Here is a 17095-nt window from a genome sequence, read left to right on the forward strand (position 1 = left end):
CTGACAGAGCAAAGCGGGAGACTTCCGGGTTATCACATCCATAAAATTGCCCCAATTCTTCATTTTACTCTAGTAGATTATCATTAATCTTCCTGCTGTAAGGCTCTACTACATTATGATTCAAGTGTTATAGTGGACTTTTTCTAAGGAGAAAACTGCTTCTCTTTACATATTTCAACCTTATCAACCCATTGGAAGGGTAATTTAGTTTCTCCCCTGTCTAAAGTGATCCATCAGAGCCTGAACTGTTGACACTCTGTGCTGCCAAGTTATTTAAACCAGGTTAGTAACGGGGCCAGCTTGCCAAGGTGGAAGCGTCCATTGACTGCTTGACAGTTTTCCTCAGTAGGCCCCCAAATGATCAATGTGCTATCCTGCTGAGAAAATCTATAAAAATCTCTCGTCAGTTGTATAACTCTGATGTGGCCATACGGGCAAGTGGGAAGGATGGAGAGCATAATTTGGCACTTGAAGTGCCTCACATCCTACTGCACAGACTTTCAGCAGCCATCCAGGATCTTCAAGGCAACTGTGAACTAAATTCCTATAAAATGTATAAGCCTACAGAAGATTTGTTTTTCCAAAGCGGCCTCTCGTGATTCTTTTCTGTTGCCACTCTGTCCTCACATTCTCCCACATTCTTGACTATGAAAATAAGAACTGACTAAAGTGATAAAGACATATGCAGGCTCATGACAACACAGAAGCGTCCAAGGGACAGATAAGAGAATTTTTCGGGGCCGCTCAATATGAATGGTATACAGAAATTCTCTTACCTTTGACTATGAGGATTAGAAGGGACTTCAAGAGTCATATGATCACCTGGAAAGGGAAACCCAAATCCCCTCAATAATCCCTGCTTACTAGAAGTGTCCAGGCTTGAGTCACTCAAGAACTCACTTTCACTAGAGACAATGCAGTCTTGAGACCTTTCTCACTATTAGGAAACTATTCATGAAACCAGGATGTTCTGGGCATCGCCAGCCAACTGAGAGTACAAATGAAATGCATTTACATTAATTCCATAAAACTCCTGCTCTGAAGGCTCCCCGTTTGCTCTTTAGTTAGAAATACCCTTAGCCAGAGAAGAGGGTTGACCTTCCCCAAATAGTTCTGAGATTCCTCCAAAACACATAATTCAAACGTCTCCTAGGTCTCAGAAATTGTGGGTCCTAGATACGACCACTTTCCCTTTTGAAGTATCCACATCATCAGGTTGAAGAAGGCAGTGATGTCTCAGCATATAAACCAAACTACTGCAACTGCTTCTGTCATGTTCCAGGTCACCTGGAGTCACTGATGACCTCTTCCAGATCACTAAGCTATTTTCTCTGGGTCTGGGAAGGAGAAACATGACTTTGCTTCTTTTATTCTTTTTTTTTTTTTAACATCTTTATTGGAGTATAATTGCTTTACAATGGTGTGTTAGTTTCTGCTTTATAACAAAGTGAATCAGTTATACATATACATATGTTCCCATATCTCTTCCCTCTTGCATCTCCCTCCCTCCCACCCTCCCTATCCCACCCCTCTAGGTGGTCACAAAGCACTGAGCTGATCTCCCTGTGCTATGAGGTACTTCCCACTAGCTAGCTATTTTACGTTTGGTAATGTATACATGTCCATGCCACTCTCTCACTTTGTCCCAGCTTACCCTTCCCCCTCCCCATATCCTCAAGTCCATTCTCTAGTAGGTCTGTTTCTCTATTCCCATCATACCCCTAGGTTCTTCATGACCTTTTTTTTCCCCTTAGATTCCATATATATGTATGTTAGCATACGGTGTTTGTCTTTCTCTTTCTGACTTACTTCACTCTGTATGACAGACTCTAGGTCCATCCACCTCACTACAAATAACTCAGTTTCGTTCCTTTCTATGGTTAAGTAATATTCCATTGTATATATGTGTCACATCTTCTTTATCCATTCATCCGATGATGGACACTTAGGTTGCTTCCATGTCCTGGCTATTGTAAATAGAGCTGCAGTGAACACTGTGGTACATGACTCTTTTTGAATTATGGTTTTCTCAGGGTATATGCCCAGTAGTGGGATTGCTGGGTCATATGGTAGTTCTATTTGTAGTTTTTTAAGGAACCTCCATACTGTTCTCCATAGTGGCTTCTTAAAGAGTACCTCTTTCAGAGGAATTTCCTTCAGTAGAGCCATTGAACTCTTACTGATTTAGCTCTTTTGTGCCATTACCCCAAGGGTTGGAGGGCTAGATCCTGGTATTGAAGGACATTAGGCAGTGAAAGAAGCCAGCAAGGACTTCCTTCTGGCATAACTACAAGGGACATCCCTATGGGTGGAGGAAGAGCTGTTTGTTAGTAGATGTTACGGAATGAAAATGCCTGGGTTGCACGTTACATCACCCTGTTATTTATCCAAGATGTGTCAGGTTTATGTTTGCACAAAATCACGAATTGTGAAAGCTGCAGCTGCTGATTTGTGGAGAAGCTCCATCACCGAAGGAGGATATCCCAGGCCAGCCAGGGTGAGCTCAGCTGAGGCTGTGCAATCAGCTGTGAATGACAAAGACATTTTGGATCACCTCTGGCTCTGAGGCAGTCTGTCCCTAGTGCCTGGTTGGACAAACTCCAAACTCTTTTCCTTGAAACAACTCACATCACAGATGGGCAGTAAGGGTCTGGGGAAGCTGGCTGGGAGGCAGTCCTCCTTCCGACAAACAAACCTGGTAGTGAGTCCCTCTGGGGGAAACAGGAGGCTTCTCTGCTAACTGTCCCTCTAAGTACATTTGAAAATATTTAGATTTGTAAGACCAACGACTGCACATTTTTGTTGTTCTGCCTGTGATAAGCACGTTTCACCCTGTATCAGAACACAGAGTACCCGCTGATTCCAGGCCTTGCTCTTCTGTCTGCCCACCTGATGGTAGCCTTTGGCGCTGTGTGTGTGTGTGTGTGTGTGTGTGTGTGCGTGCGTGTGTGTGTGTTTCCCATTCAGCTTTCCATCTAGGAAAGGATATCGAGTCCCTTCCTCACTTTGATCTCTGTTTCTCTCGCATCTGCTCCTTGCCCTTTCTCTGCTCTGCTGTGTCTCACTTTGTTTTGCAGGCTCTTGTGTCAGCTGGCTTCTGGCTAAGTCTGGCCTGTGGAAGGACAGGCAGGTGATTGTGGAAAGGAAGGGAGGGAGGGAGGGAGGAAGGAACAGATTTTCCCTTCTCCTTTCCCTATGTCGGGCATTGTCTCAGCAATAGCAGTGTCTCTTCCATGGCTCCAGCTCCTGCCAAAAACCAGGAATTCTACTTTCTGCCTGGTGACTCTAGTCCTTGGGCTACAGTAACCCCAGCTCCTTTCTCTGCCGCCACCCCACCCCCGCCTAGGTTGTTAGCAGCTTCCTGTTATTGCTTATCTCTGAGTTATCTTACTGCTCCCTATATATCTCTTTAGGTTCACCACTGGTGATACCCAGTCACTCTGTGAAATCTTAAACACTTAGAGTATTTTGTTTTCTGGTTGGATCATGACTTATGTCAACGGTAATAGCTGGATGGAAAACTTTAGGAGGAAGAGTCAATAGAACTTTCTATTTTATTTCATATAGGAGCTGAAGACAGTGACTAATAAAATATGACTCCAATATCTTTGTAACCAATCAATTTCAGTGCCAGAAAATGAACTTGAGAGATAGAGCAGTGATTAAGAAATGAAGACTGCTGTAGGTTTTCCACTAAGAAGTTGGTGTGAGAGGCGGATGGACCTAGAGTCTGTCATACAGAGTGAAGTAAGTCAGAAAGAGAAAAACAAATATTGTATGCTAACACATATATATGGAATCTAAAAAGAAAAAATTGTTCTGACGAACCTAGGGGCAGGACAGGAATAAAGATGCAGACGTAGTGAATGGACTTGAGGACACGGGGCAGGGGAAGGGGAAGCTGGAATGAAGTGAGAAAGTGGCATTGACATATATACACTACCAAATGTAAAATAGATAGCTAGTGGGAAGCAGCCGCATGGCACAGGGAGATCAGCTCAGTGCTTTGTGACTACCTAGAGCGGTGGGATAGGGAGGGTGGGAGGGAGACTCAAGAGAGCGGGTATATGGGATTATAAGTGTACATATAGCTGATTCACTTTGTTATACATCAGAAACTAACACAACATTGTAAAGCAATTATACTCCCATAAAGATCTTTAAAAAAGAAGAATGAATATATGTGCATGTATAACTGAATCACTTTGCTGTACACCTGAAACTAAAACAACACTGTAAATCAACTACACTCTAATAAAAATTTTTTAAAAAAAGATATATTTAAAAAAAGAAGTTGCTGTGAGTCTAGGGCAGGTTTCAGACCTATCACAGGCCATCAGACCAATCCTTTGAGCAAAAGTTTGGGGGGTGAGGGACATCATGGTTGATTCTGCTGTAAATTAGTTCAATAAATGTAAAAATACTGGGTTCTCAAAGTTAATATAAATGAAATCAGAAGAGTGAGGGTGAAGAGAAATGGCATAAGACATAAGGGAGGAAAAGAAGAAACTCAGCAGTGCTAGAAACAATAACCTTTAGACCAGAGGTGGCCAAACCACAGCCCACAGGCCAAATCCACTGGCTGCCTGTTTTTTTGTTGTTGTTTTTTTGTTTTATTTTTTTTTTGCGGTACGCGGGCCTCTCACTGTTGTGGCCTCTCCCGTTGCGGAGCACAGGCTCCAGACGCGCAGGCTCAGCAGCCATGGCTCACGGGCCCAGCCGCTCCGCGGCATGTGGGATCCTCCCGGACCGGGGCACGAACCCGTGTCCCCTGCATCGGCAGGTGGACTCTCAACCACTGCGCCACCAGGGAAGCCCGGCTGCCTGTTTTTGTCAATAAAGTTTTACTGGAACACAGCCATACCCATTTATTTACACATTATCTATAGCTGCTTTTGAGCTTTAACAACAAAATCGAATAGTTGCAACAGGTAACTATATATCTCTCAGAGCTTAAAATGTTTCCCTTTGATCCTCCACAGAAATCTGCCAATCTCCGCTTTAGTCTCACATGTAGCAGTCCACAAGCCCTTCCTGATGAAGTCCCAACCTTCCAAAGCAGAATTAAACCCACTCGCATCTGTGCCTTCATGGCTCTTTTTATATACAGTGTCATAACACCAATCACACTGTAACTCGAGTCACTGCTGAGATTGTGTTTGCCGTCACCCATCTCCCCACGGGTTAGAGCAAAAGCCAACTTCTTGACCCAATTCTATCTAGCCCCTGCACAAACTGCCGGAATAATCTTTTGAAAACATGAATCAGGCTATTTCAATGTTCAGCAACTCCCCACCACAGCAGCTCCTATCACACTGAGGATAAAATTTCAATGCTTTACCGCGGTCTCGAGGTCCCTGCCTACATCTATGACCCCATGTCCTGCTCTAGCCACGCTGGCTTGCTTATGGTGTCTCCAACATGCCAAACTTGTTCTTCTCTCATGCCAAACTTGTTTCTTTTGAAATTGTTGCTCCCCTGCCTGGAAATCTCCTCTTTCAGATGCTCACAGCTGGCCACTTCCTCATATTCAGATCTCAGCATAGATGTCACCTACTCAGAGAAGCTGTTCTAACGATCCCAGAAAAGTACTGGGCTCCCTAGTGCATCATCTGTATCAATTCACCCACTTTACTTTATTCATAGCTCTCATGGCCATCTGCAGTTATCTTGTTTGTTTACTTATTCATTGACTGTTTCCTACAGTGCAAGCTTACCAAAGCAGGAACCTTGTACCTTGGGTTCATTGTTGCATTCCCAATGTTTAGGATAATTCCTGACATTTACCTGCTCAATAAAGATGTGTTGAATACACGAATGAATGATTTGCAGAAGCATTCATTTGTTTGTATTCTGCATCAAGCCAACATCAAGCTCTTAGAGGCCAGGGATCATACAGTTGTTACACCTTTAGCACATAATATGCTGCCGGGAATTGATTTAATGCATTTACTAAATGTTTGTTGAACTAATCATTAACTTATTGAGTGAATACTTAAAGACAATGAAAATGCACGCAGCCATAGAAAACTGGTGTTTCATCCTTGAAATATACAAACTACAATTGAGTTAAATATTAAGGTATGGGCTTCCTTGGTGGCACAGTGGTTAAGAATCCACCTGCCAATGCAGGGGACACGGGTTCAAGCCCTGGTCTGGGAAGATCCCACATGCCGCGGAGCAACTAAGCCCGTGCGCCACAACTACTGAAGCTTGCGCGCCCAGAGCCCGTGCTCCACAACAGGAGAAGCCACCACAATGAGAAGTCCGCGCACTGCAATGAAGAGTAAATCCCACTCACCGCAACTAGAGAAAGCCCGCGTGCAGCAATGAAGACCCAACGCAGCCATAAATAAATAAATTTATAAAAAAAAAATTAAGGTATTCTTATAAAATGACAGGTATTGATCTATTGAAATTTACAAGTTTTAAAAAATTTCAGAGAATGGTAATGGTTCCAATTTACCTAATTGGCCAATTATTTTTGCCTTTAAACTACAACAAATATCTGAAAACATCTTTTTGCAGATTTTTGGTTTGTTTTCACTAGTATGTGCTCATCCGCAGGTAAAGCCGACAAATTCTCTCAGTTGGTAACAGAAAAGATGGCAAACCGGCATCTTCAAAAGTGGCGCATTTCAGACCCAATCATGGAGTTAGATGTCTGACAGTATTGCACTGAAAGAAATAAGTAAAGAGTCTATTTCTCTCCAAGTTCTGTCTTTGATGACACTAATCATGTGTGCTTTTTGTTAGTTCAGGTTTGGTTCAAAATGAATAGGGAATAGAACAGACAGCTGAATGTCATACTCTTTTTCTTTCTAAGGTAATTTACCCCCTGAAGAAAAAGAAAAATCAGTTTTTGCAGGTGCAAATTCCTTCAAAGTCAGCTATCCAAAATCCAAGTGTTGTAACTAAAGATTCTCTGACTGAGGTTCAGATTCCAGCTATTGAAATGAATTGCTAATGAAAAAAGAAACTGGTCCGAATTCCACAAGAAATGGAACCTTAGACGCATCCTACCTTCTATCTGCTCACATGCATGCGTGTCCAGATCTGATGCAGTTACATGCCAGTACACTTGCGGTTGGAGAAGGGGTAAATGTGTCATCTGGAGAGGCAGCTGTTGGGCCTGGCAGGGCGCAGTCATGTCTCAGGGTCACAGCATTCCAGCATCTGTTCCTCAGCTTTGCAGCTCCAGAAAGTGGAATGTGTCAGTGTGCTTGTAGTTGATTAAGCCCTGGGAATTTACAAGAGACTGATGTACAGAGTGCCAATTTAGCAGTTTATACTAAGAAATGTAACTGCCAAGTGGTTCCAAATGTTTATGTCAGCAGGAGAATGAAGCCTGCTGAAGGCATGAGGAGGTAAATCATAATCGGAAGTTTGCTAGGTGAGCATGGACTTGGGGCAGAAGTTGGATGGCCTTAAGAACTGGTGTCATTAAGTCTGACACATCCATCTCCAGATTGAGATCGACCTGCCAGGAAGGCAGGACACTTGGATTCTCTGGCCAGTGCTGGAAACAGATTAACAATTCTTGCTCACTGGCCTTCCTTTTTCTAGATTCCTTGCTGGACACCTACATATTCTGTCTTCACATGCATTAATGCCATTGAATAGCGTCTGTCTTTTTTCTACGTTCAATGAGTCCTCATTATTGATAGTCATGAGCTAATATTTATTGAGTGGTAATAAGTGGTGGATGTATGCTCACTCCGCAGTCAGTTCTGCTTAAATGCTTGTTTTGAAAACACAAACTTGTTCCGAAACAATTGATATATTAGGGAACGATTGGAACGTAATGAGAATTCGTTTGCTTATACGCTGTTTTGAGGTTTGCAGGAACCTCTAGGCCAAAACAAACACTTTATTCTGCTGAATCCAATTGTTATGAACACACAAAGCACATACATATAACACCTACCAGCTGCCTCAGTGCCCCATATGTTATGAGTCAACTCGGCCATATCCAGTGTCACAACTTTCCTTCCAATTTCAGATAACCCTCCATCCACTGCTCCACGATAACTCACAAGCTGCAACGCTTTGGACACTCAGTTTCACAGAAAACTCCAGGTCTTTTTCCCCATAAAGGGACATATTTATTGTAATAGCTATATATTTCTTAACCACTTATCATGTAAAATTGCACTACCATTTTCATTAAAGTGTCCTCTTCTTTTTTTTGTGGTGTTTCACCTTTGTTTTAGTGAACCTCATCTTTCCTGTAAGCTTGTGGTTCTCCCCTTGCGGAGCACAGGCTCCAGCCGCGCAGGCTCAGCGGCCATGGCTCACGGGCCCAGCTGCTCCACGGCATGTGGGATCTTCCCGGACCGGGGCACGAACCCGTGTCCCCTGCATCGGCAGGCGGACTCTCAACCACTGCACCACCAAGGAAGCCCTTAAGCTTGTGGGTTTTATTTTGTAATCTTGCATAGTACAGTGATCTTAGGGAATGCATATGTCGTGTTACAGTAGAACTGACTGTACCTTATTGTTTAATTCTTACAACAATTATCATTTTTCATAGGAGGACACTGAGATTTGAGGAGTTTGAGTCAACTACCCAAGAACAAACAGCTGGCAAGTAATTAAGCAAAGATTCAAACTCTCTGCTCTAACATACTCTGAAAGCCTGGGGATCCTGATTTGATATAAGAGCCAGCCTGTCTTTTAAGGTGGTTTTCACCAAGAATAATAGCTATAATCTACTCAGAGGCAGTGCAGTAAAATATGCTTTTTGGAGCCCTGCTGCCTGGGTTCAGATCCTGGCTCTGTCACTTATAACCTGTATAGGAATGGGCGAGTTACATAACATGGCCAATTGTTGCAAAACGGCCCTAGGAATCTCCGTCTTGTATCCTCACCCTTTGTACATGATTTTGCATCAAGAGGCAGATTCTATTTTCCTCACCCCGTGGCTCTGGGCTGGCCTTGTGACTGGCTCTAATGAACAAAATATGGCAGAAATGACATGGTACTAGTCCCAAGGTTAGACCTCAGGAGCCCTTCAATGCTTCACTCGTTCTCCTGGAACGCTGCCACCACCATGTGAACAAGCCCAGACTGGCCTGCTAGGTGATGAAAGATGACATGGCCCAGTCACCCCAGTATCCCCAGATAACAACTCATCAATGGCCAGAAGTGTGAGTGAGTGAGGCCACTGGAGACTCCCCACCCCTCCGTGAGCCAACAGCTACTTACAGACGCATGAACGAGGCCAGCTAACATCATTTCAGCCACACCCAGATCAGCAGAATTATTATTTTATGCTACTAGATCGGGGGTTATCTGTTACACAGAAAAAAAACACCTGATGCATTGAACTCCTCTGTACATCAACTATCCAATATGTAACATAGGAAGAATAATAGAGCTAGGAGGATTAAATGAGTTAAGCATAGAGAGAGAAACTTAGAACGATACCTTAGGTGTTAAGCTCTGTTCTGGTATAACAAAAATAATGCCTTAAACAGCAATAATTTATTTATTATTATTACTATTTCTCAAGGTTCTGAGGGTTGACTGGGCTCAGTTCGGTGGTTCACGCTGGGGGTCTCTCAGACAGACGCAGGTAGACAAGGGTTAGGGCTGGGATCGTCTTGAAAGCTTCTTCATTCACATGGAACCTGGGCTAGAAGACTCAGAAATTGGGCATTGGACCAGCTGGAGCTCAGACACCTCTTTCTCTCTCTATCTTTCTGTCTTTTTCTTTCTCCCTCTCTCTTTGGGATCTCTCTAAATAGTGAACTTGCATTAGTTAGACTTCTTACTTGGCAGGTGAAGACTGCCGGAATCCCAGGAGAAGACAGGCAGAAGTTGCATGGTCTTTTCCAAACTAAACTCAAAAGCTATGCCGTGTCCTTTTACTGCATTCTCTTCATCCAGGTCATCACAAAGTTTTGTCCAAGTTTGAGGAGAAGGGACATACAATACACTCCAAGTCTGGATGGGAACTGAGAATTTGCAATTATGTTTTAAAAACACCATGATTTTTTTTTGGAAATCTTTATTGGAGTAGAGTTGCTTTACTACGTTGTGTTAGTTTCTACTGTACAGCAAAGTGAATCAACTATACGTATACATATATTCTTTTTTGGATTTCCTTCCCATTTAGGTCACCACAGAGCATTGAGTAGAGTTCCCTGTGCTATACAGTTGGTTCTCACTAGTTATCTATTTTATACATAGTATCAATAGTGTATATATGTCAATCCCAATCTCCCAATTCATCCCTCCCCACCTCCCTTCCCCCTTGGGATCCATACATTTGTTCTTTACGTCTGTGTCTCTATTTCTGCTTTGTAAATAAGGTTGTCTATATCAATTTTTTTTCAGATTCCACATATATGCGTTAATATACAATATATGTTTTTCTCTTTCTGACTTACTTCACTCTGTATGACAGTCTCTAGCTCTATCTATGTCTCTACAAATTACCCAATTTCATTCATTTTTATGGCTGAGTAATATACCATTGTATATATGTACCACATCTTCTTTATCCATTCCTCTGTTGATGGACATGGGTTGTTTCCATGTCCTGGCTATTGTAAATAGTGCTGCAGTGAACATTGGGGTGCATGTGTCTTTTTGAATTATGGTTTTCTCTGGGTATCTGCCCAGGAGTGGGATTGCTGGGTCACATGGTAGTTTTACTTTTAGTTTTTTAAGGACCCTCCATAGTGTTCTGCATAGTGGCTGTATCAATTTACATTCCCACCAACAGTGCAGGAGGGTTCCCTTTTCTCCACACCCTCTCCAGCATTTAATGTTTGTAGATTTTGTGATGATGGCCATTCTGACCAGCGTGAGGTGATATCTAATTGTATTTTGATTTGCATTTCTCTAATAATTTTTTTTCATGTGTTTGTTGGTCATCTGTATGTTTTTGGAGAAATGTCTATTTAGATCTTCCACCTATTTTTTGATTGGGTTGTTTGTTTTTTTGATATTGAGCTGTATGAGCTGTTTGTATATTTTGGAGATTAATCCTTTGTCAGTTGCTTCATTTGCAAATATTTTCTCCCATTCTGAGGGTTGTCTTTTCATCTTTTTTATGGTTTCCTCTGCTGTGAAAAAGCTTTTAATTTAATTAGGTCCCATTCGTTTATTTTATTCTCATTACCCTAGGAGGTGGGTCAAAAAAGACCTTGCTGCAATTTATATCAAAGAGTGTCCTGCCTGTTTTCCTCTAAGAGTTTTACAGTATCTGGCCTTACATTTAGGTCTTTAATCCATTTGGAGTTTATTTTTGTGTATGGTGTTAAGGAGGGTTCTAATATCATTCTTTTACATGTATCTGTCCATTTTTCCCAGCACCACTTATTGAAGAGGCTGTCTTTGCTCCATTGTATATTCTTGCCTCCTTTGTCATAGATTAGGCGACCATAGGTGCATGGGTTTATCTCTGGGCTTTCTGTCCTGTTCCATTGATCTATATTTCTGTTTTTGTGTGAGTACCATACTTGATTACTGCAGCCCTGTAGTACAGTCTGAAGTCAGGGAGCCTGATTCCTCCAGCTCCGTTCGTTGTTTTTATTTTTTTCCCTCAAGATTGCTTTTGCTATTTGAGGTCTTTTGTGTTTCCATACAATTTGTGAAATTTTTTGTTCTAGTTCTTTGAAAAATGCCATTGGTAGTTTGACAGGGATTGCATTGAATCTGTAGATTGCTTTCTGTAGTATAGTCATTTTCACAGTTGATTCTTCCAATCTGAGAACATGGTATATCTCTCCATTTGTTTGTGTCGTCTTTGACTTCTTTCATCAGTATCTTATAATTTTCTGCATACAGGTCTGTTGCCTCCTTAGGTAGGTTTATTCCTAGGTATTTTATTCTTTTTGTTGCAGTGGTAAATGGGAGTGTTTCCTCAATTTCCCTTTCTGATCTTTCATTGTTAGTGTATAGGAATGCAAGAGATTTCTGTGTATTAATTTTGTATACTGTGACTTTACCAAATTCATTGATTAGCTCTTGTAGTTTTCTGGTGGCATCTGTAGGATTTTGTGTATAGTATCATACATCCATAATTAGATCCTTCTCACAGCAACACTAATAAGGTTAGTAAAAACAGTGTATCTATATCTTTTACTATTTGAAGACTTATTTTTACACAGCTTTTGGTTCACAGCAAAATTGAGAGAAAGGTAGAGACTTCCCATACATCCCCTACCCCCACACATGCACAGACACCCTCATTATCAACATCTCCTACCACAGTGGTACCTTTGTTACAACTGATGAATGGAGATGGACACATCCGTGTATCCATTTTTAACATGAGGAAATCCTGACTCAGAAAGATTAAATAATTTGCTGAAAGTCACAAAACTGGACATTCTCAGAGCTTTCACTCCACCCAGGAGGTTTTTACCCAAAGATACTTTTAACCCACATGTGATACTACTAATCTCACTCATCACATCTAGGTTTCATGACCATCACATTGAGTGAGCACAAAAACCTCTGAGTTGAGAAAAAAGCAACTGTCACTCCCACATGGAACACTGTATATACTAATGGACACATAAATAGCTAATCAAGCCCTTTTTCTGGACCTTCCTCACAAGGCTGTTTGTACTCTGCTGTCATAAAGATTGTTAGTTTCCTGGAAAGATGAAGAAGAAAGCTGTGAGGCATCAAACTTGAGAATTCTTTCTTCCTTCTAACAGAGAGGCTCACATATCTCCTACCCACACAGTCTGATTCTTTTTGGACTCTTAACCCAAGCTTATGCCCTATAAGCATGCGGGAAACATCTGCACGGGGGTCAGAATTACAAAACTACTGGTTTACTACAGATAGAGAAGCATCAAACAGTAGACAGTTATGAATTTAGAGACAGAGGAAGCAGAAGAGACAGGGCAAAGGTAAAAAGAGGCAGCCCAGTATAGATAAAATTATAACAATATAATTCCTTATATTTATACTAGTATTTTAGAAGTCAGGTTTACATGGATTATTTCACTTACCAGCAATGAAAAGAAAAAAGAGGAGATATTATTTATTTTTTTATTTTATTTTTTTGCGGTACACGGGCCTCTCACCATAGTGGCCTCTCCCGTTGCGGAGCACAGGCTCCGGATGCGCAGGCTCACGGGCCTAGCCGCTCCACAGCATGTGGGATCTTCCCGGACCGGGGCACGAACCCGTGTCCCCTGCATCGGCAGGCGGACTCTCAACCACTGCGCCACCAGGGAAGCCCGAGATATTATTTTATTCGTCTGTGAATGGACAGAAATAAATCTCATAGGCACACAGATGGTAACGACAGAGCTGGGTCTGTAACTCAGGCATTGAATCCTAGTCCTGAGCACTGCCTACTACCCACAGGGTGGGGGTTGGGGTAACTCACTCTAGTCTTGTTATATGTGCCATTTAACTTCTTCTGCCTGAGTTTCCTTGTCTTTATACTTTGAGGGGGTTGTTCCAAATGGCTTTTAAGGTCCCTTCTCTGATATTGCACATGTCATGATGAAAGTGTCATGGTGTGCTCTGATGCCAGCAGAAGGCAAGAATGAGCCTGATGAAAATTATCCTTAAAAATCCCTAAGCAGGGTACCATACTGGAAACTGATGCACATCACTCTTCAAGAGCAGCTTTCTTCCCTGTGTTTTTCCCTGTTGGGGTTTCCTCTGATGAGCCCTAGATGAAGTCAATGACTTCAGCTAAGGGTTAAGGGTCCGTCTGAACTACATTCAACATAGAGACGTGCTCAGCCTGAAAGCTGAGACTAGCAAAAGGGGCAATTGATTCATTCCTCTGTATAACAGTCACAACCTCAGTGGAGTGGCTGGCAGATAAAACTGTAGTATGAAATTGCTATTTAACATTGGGTTATTGGATTTTCATTTGTTTGTTATTTTTTCCTTTTGTTTGTTGTTTTTTTTTTCTATTTTTTTTTCTCCTAAAGGGGGGCTGAGCACATAGAGATCACTTAAGTATCATTCAATACTATTATTATGTAAGTAAATATAAAGAATTATGAGCCACAGTTAGACAGAAGAAGAATAATCTATCTATATACATGGAGCATATGAACTGCGTGGTAAACACCTAGATTCAAAATCAGACTCTTCTTCTAATTCCTTGGTAATCTTGGAATTGGAATCCATAAGACTGAAACAACAACACCTACACGTGGGCCTGTAAAGAGAAGTAAATGAAATAATATGCATAAAGTGCTTAACACAGAATCTGGCAGACCATAAAGGCTCAGAAATGTCACTTAAATAATTATTTTTATATTATCACCAAAGGGAGAGAATTTGGGCAGGAAGTAGCCCAAGGAAACAATATTCTAGAAGCCATAAATAAGCCTAGGAATATACAGAAATGTATCCTCCCATCAAGAATTATCCTTTCAGATGGGGTAAGCAAATGTTTCTGTGAGTAGATATTTAGGGAAGATGGTACTTGAGTGTGTGTTGCTGATGTCTTATTCTTTCCAAGTCCCATTCTGCATTATCTCCAAAGCAAAACAACAACTAAAATGGGCACCCTGGAATAGCCTTTATGACACACCTGCTATAAAGTTAAAGGCAAGAACAGAACGTAGTTTACCTTTGCATTAGGCAGGAGCTACAGTCCCAGGAGTGGAGAGGCCTAGGGCAAGCATTTGAAGGTTGAAGTTCTTTGAGAGGGTTTGCCATCAAAGAAATATCCCTGGGAATTTGTGTAGTTGTGTGTGTGTGTGTCTGTGTGTGTGTGTGTGTGTGAGAGAGAGAGAGAGAGAGAGAGAGAGAGAGAGAGACGGAGCAAGCGAGCAGGTTTTTTGACCCCTTGGGAACTCCAAGGGATCAGGGAAGTTATGCATTTGAGCCAAAAACTATACCCCAAACCTGAGGCTAAGGAAAAGCAAATCCTATAGCATTGCAATTGGAGAAACAAGGAAGCAGAGAAACTTTTCCCCAGTGTTTCAAGAGGGGACAAATTCATGCAAATTAACATGACTACCTCACAGGGGCAAAGAATAATGTGCTTTCTACCGCTCTAGGGTTTGCTGTAGCTAGGAGACCCAATACCTTGATTTGACCACTTCTCATAACTTCCAGTGTTATGCCAACAGATCATCAACCATTTTTCATTTTTACCCAATACCTCAATCAAGGAAGGAGTGAAATGCAGTAGAGAGAAAAGAGAGTGAGAGGGGGAGAAAGTTCCCACATTCAGATTGAACAGCCCACTAGGAACTAGTCTGTTGAACACTGTATTTACCTGGGTCATGGAGACCATGTCACATACGGTGCAGCGGTGGCAGAAGATTTATCTTAAGAGAAATGGGTAATGCCAGTGTCAGTAAGGCTGAGGTGAAAATGGGTTGTCTTTATCCTGAGAAAAAGGAAAAGAATCATTAAACTCTGGAAGCCAAAGGATGGTACCCTCTGACTGCAAGATAAAAAGGTGTGGAAGTATGTCATCAGAAGGAGAAACAACACTCTAATACAGGGGTCCCCAACCCCTGGTACTGGTCTGTGGCCTGTTAGGAACCAGGCCGCACAGGAGGAGGTGAGCGGCAAGTGAGAGAAGCTTCATCTGTATTTACAGCCGCTCCCCATCGCTTGCATTACCGCCTGAGCTCCACCTCCTGCCAGATCAGCGGTGGCATTAGATTCCCATCGGAGTGCAAACCCTACTGTGAACTGCACATGTGAGGGGTCTAGGTTGAGCACTTCTTATGAGAATCTAATGCTTCATGATCTGAGGTGAAGCTAGCGCTGGGGAGCAGCTGCAAATACAGATTATCATTAGCAGAGAGGTTTGACTGCACAGACACCATAATAAATCAATTGCTTTCAGACTCATATCAAAACCCTATCTGTGAGTGGCAAGTGACAATTAAGCTGCATCTTACGGAGCAGACTGGACATAAGCAACACACTTCAGGTGTCACTGTCTCCCATCACCCCCAGATGGGACCATCTAGTTGCAGGAAAACAAGCTCAGGGCTCCCACTGATTCTGCATTACGGAGAGTTGTATAATTATTTCATTATATATTACAGTGTAATAATAATAGAAATAAAGTGCACAATCAATGTAATGCGCTTGAATCATCCTGAAACCGTATCCCCCCCGACCCCGCCAGTCCATGGAAAAATCGTCTTCCATGAAACCAGTCCCTGGTGCCAAAAAGGTTGGGGACCACTGCTCTAATACATGGGATCCTGTCAAGAGCTAAGGCTCTAGAGTTTAGGGTCAGTGACTACTTAAAGTAACCATTTAATACGACAGGATAAGGTATTCTCAGCCCTATACTTATGCTCTTCACATGCATTCATTCAGGTTGTATTAAATGGCCTTCGCTACGTGTAGTCAGCAACGGAATTGTTTGCATATATTCCTATTCTATAACCGGGTGTGAGGATCGCCCTTCTCTTCCCGCTTTGAGGTTAGATGTGGTCCCATGACTTGCTTTTCAATTATGAGCAGAACTAACATGAGAGTTAGCAGAACTAACTCTCTGGCAGAAACTTTAAGAAAGGTGATTTACTGCATCATCTTTCCTTGCTTTGGTGATTATAAAAACATGTATCAAGATACAGCCTCCATCACCCTGTGTCCCTATGTGACTACAATGAGCAGGACACGCCTGCTGACTTGAGATGGATATGTTGGGAATGACAAGTAGGCATTCACTATGTTGGGTCATTAAAATGACTGCTCATTATCTCCTCCCCATTTCGCAGTTGTGAGATTGCTTTAGAAATCACCACTTGTGCAAGTCGCTAAGGCTAGTGTGTACTGCATCTGAAATTAAAACTTAAACCTTATTTCCTGTGGCTCATTAAATCTCCCTTCCTCCCACAAAGGCCTTCACATGGGTCAGAGTTGCCAAAATCCTGTGAGTTTATGATGTCCGTGCCTCAAATCCATTAGCAAGTCTAAATTTAGATGGTAACTTATATTTGCTTCCATTATTAAAAATAAAAGTGAACCTCAAAAAATTATGGAATGAACTCCATATACAGCTGCCTAAACCTTTACCCTTTCACCAAAGAGTCTTCAAAACCATGACCTCCTTACATTATGCCTTTAGTGAAAATTTCGTCCACATAGAACCACAGGTGACGTCTAAGCAATTATAAGC

The 17095-nt window shown here is 42.1% G+C and overlaps 1 protein-coding gene across 1 annotated transcript in view; it reads left to right on the plus strand.

Annotated features, from left to right (window-relative positions):
- LOC307175458 (uncharacterized protein) overlaps positions 1–17095 on the plus strand; it is a gene marked incomplete at its 3' end in the record, with an annotated part of 118811 nt that overhangs the window by 101065 nt on the left and 651 nt on the right. The gene's annotated exons all lie outside the window — the stretch shown is intronic.

The sequence above is a fragment of the Stenella coeruleoalba genome, assembly GCF_951394435.1.
Source record: "Stenella coeruleoalba genome assembly, chromosome: 16".
NCBI lineage: Eukaryota > Metazoa > Chordata > Mammalia > Artiodactyla > Delphinidae > Stenella > Stenella coeruleoalba.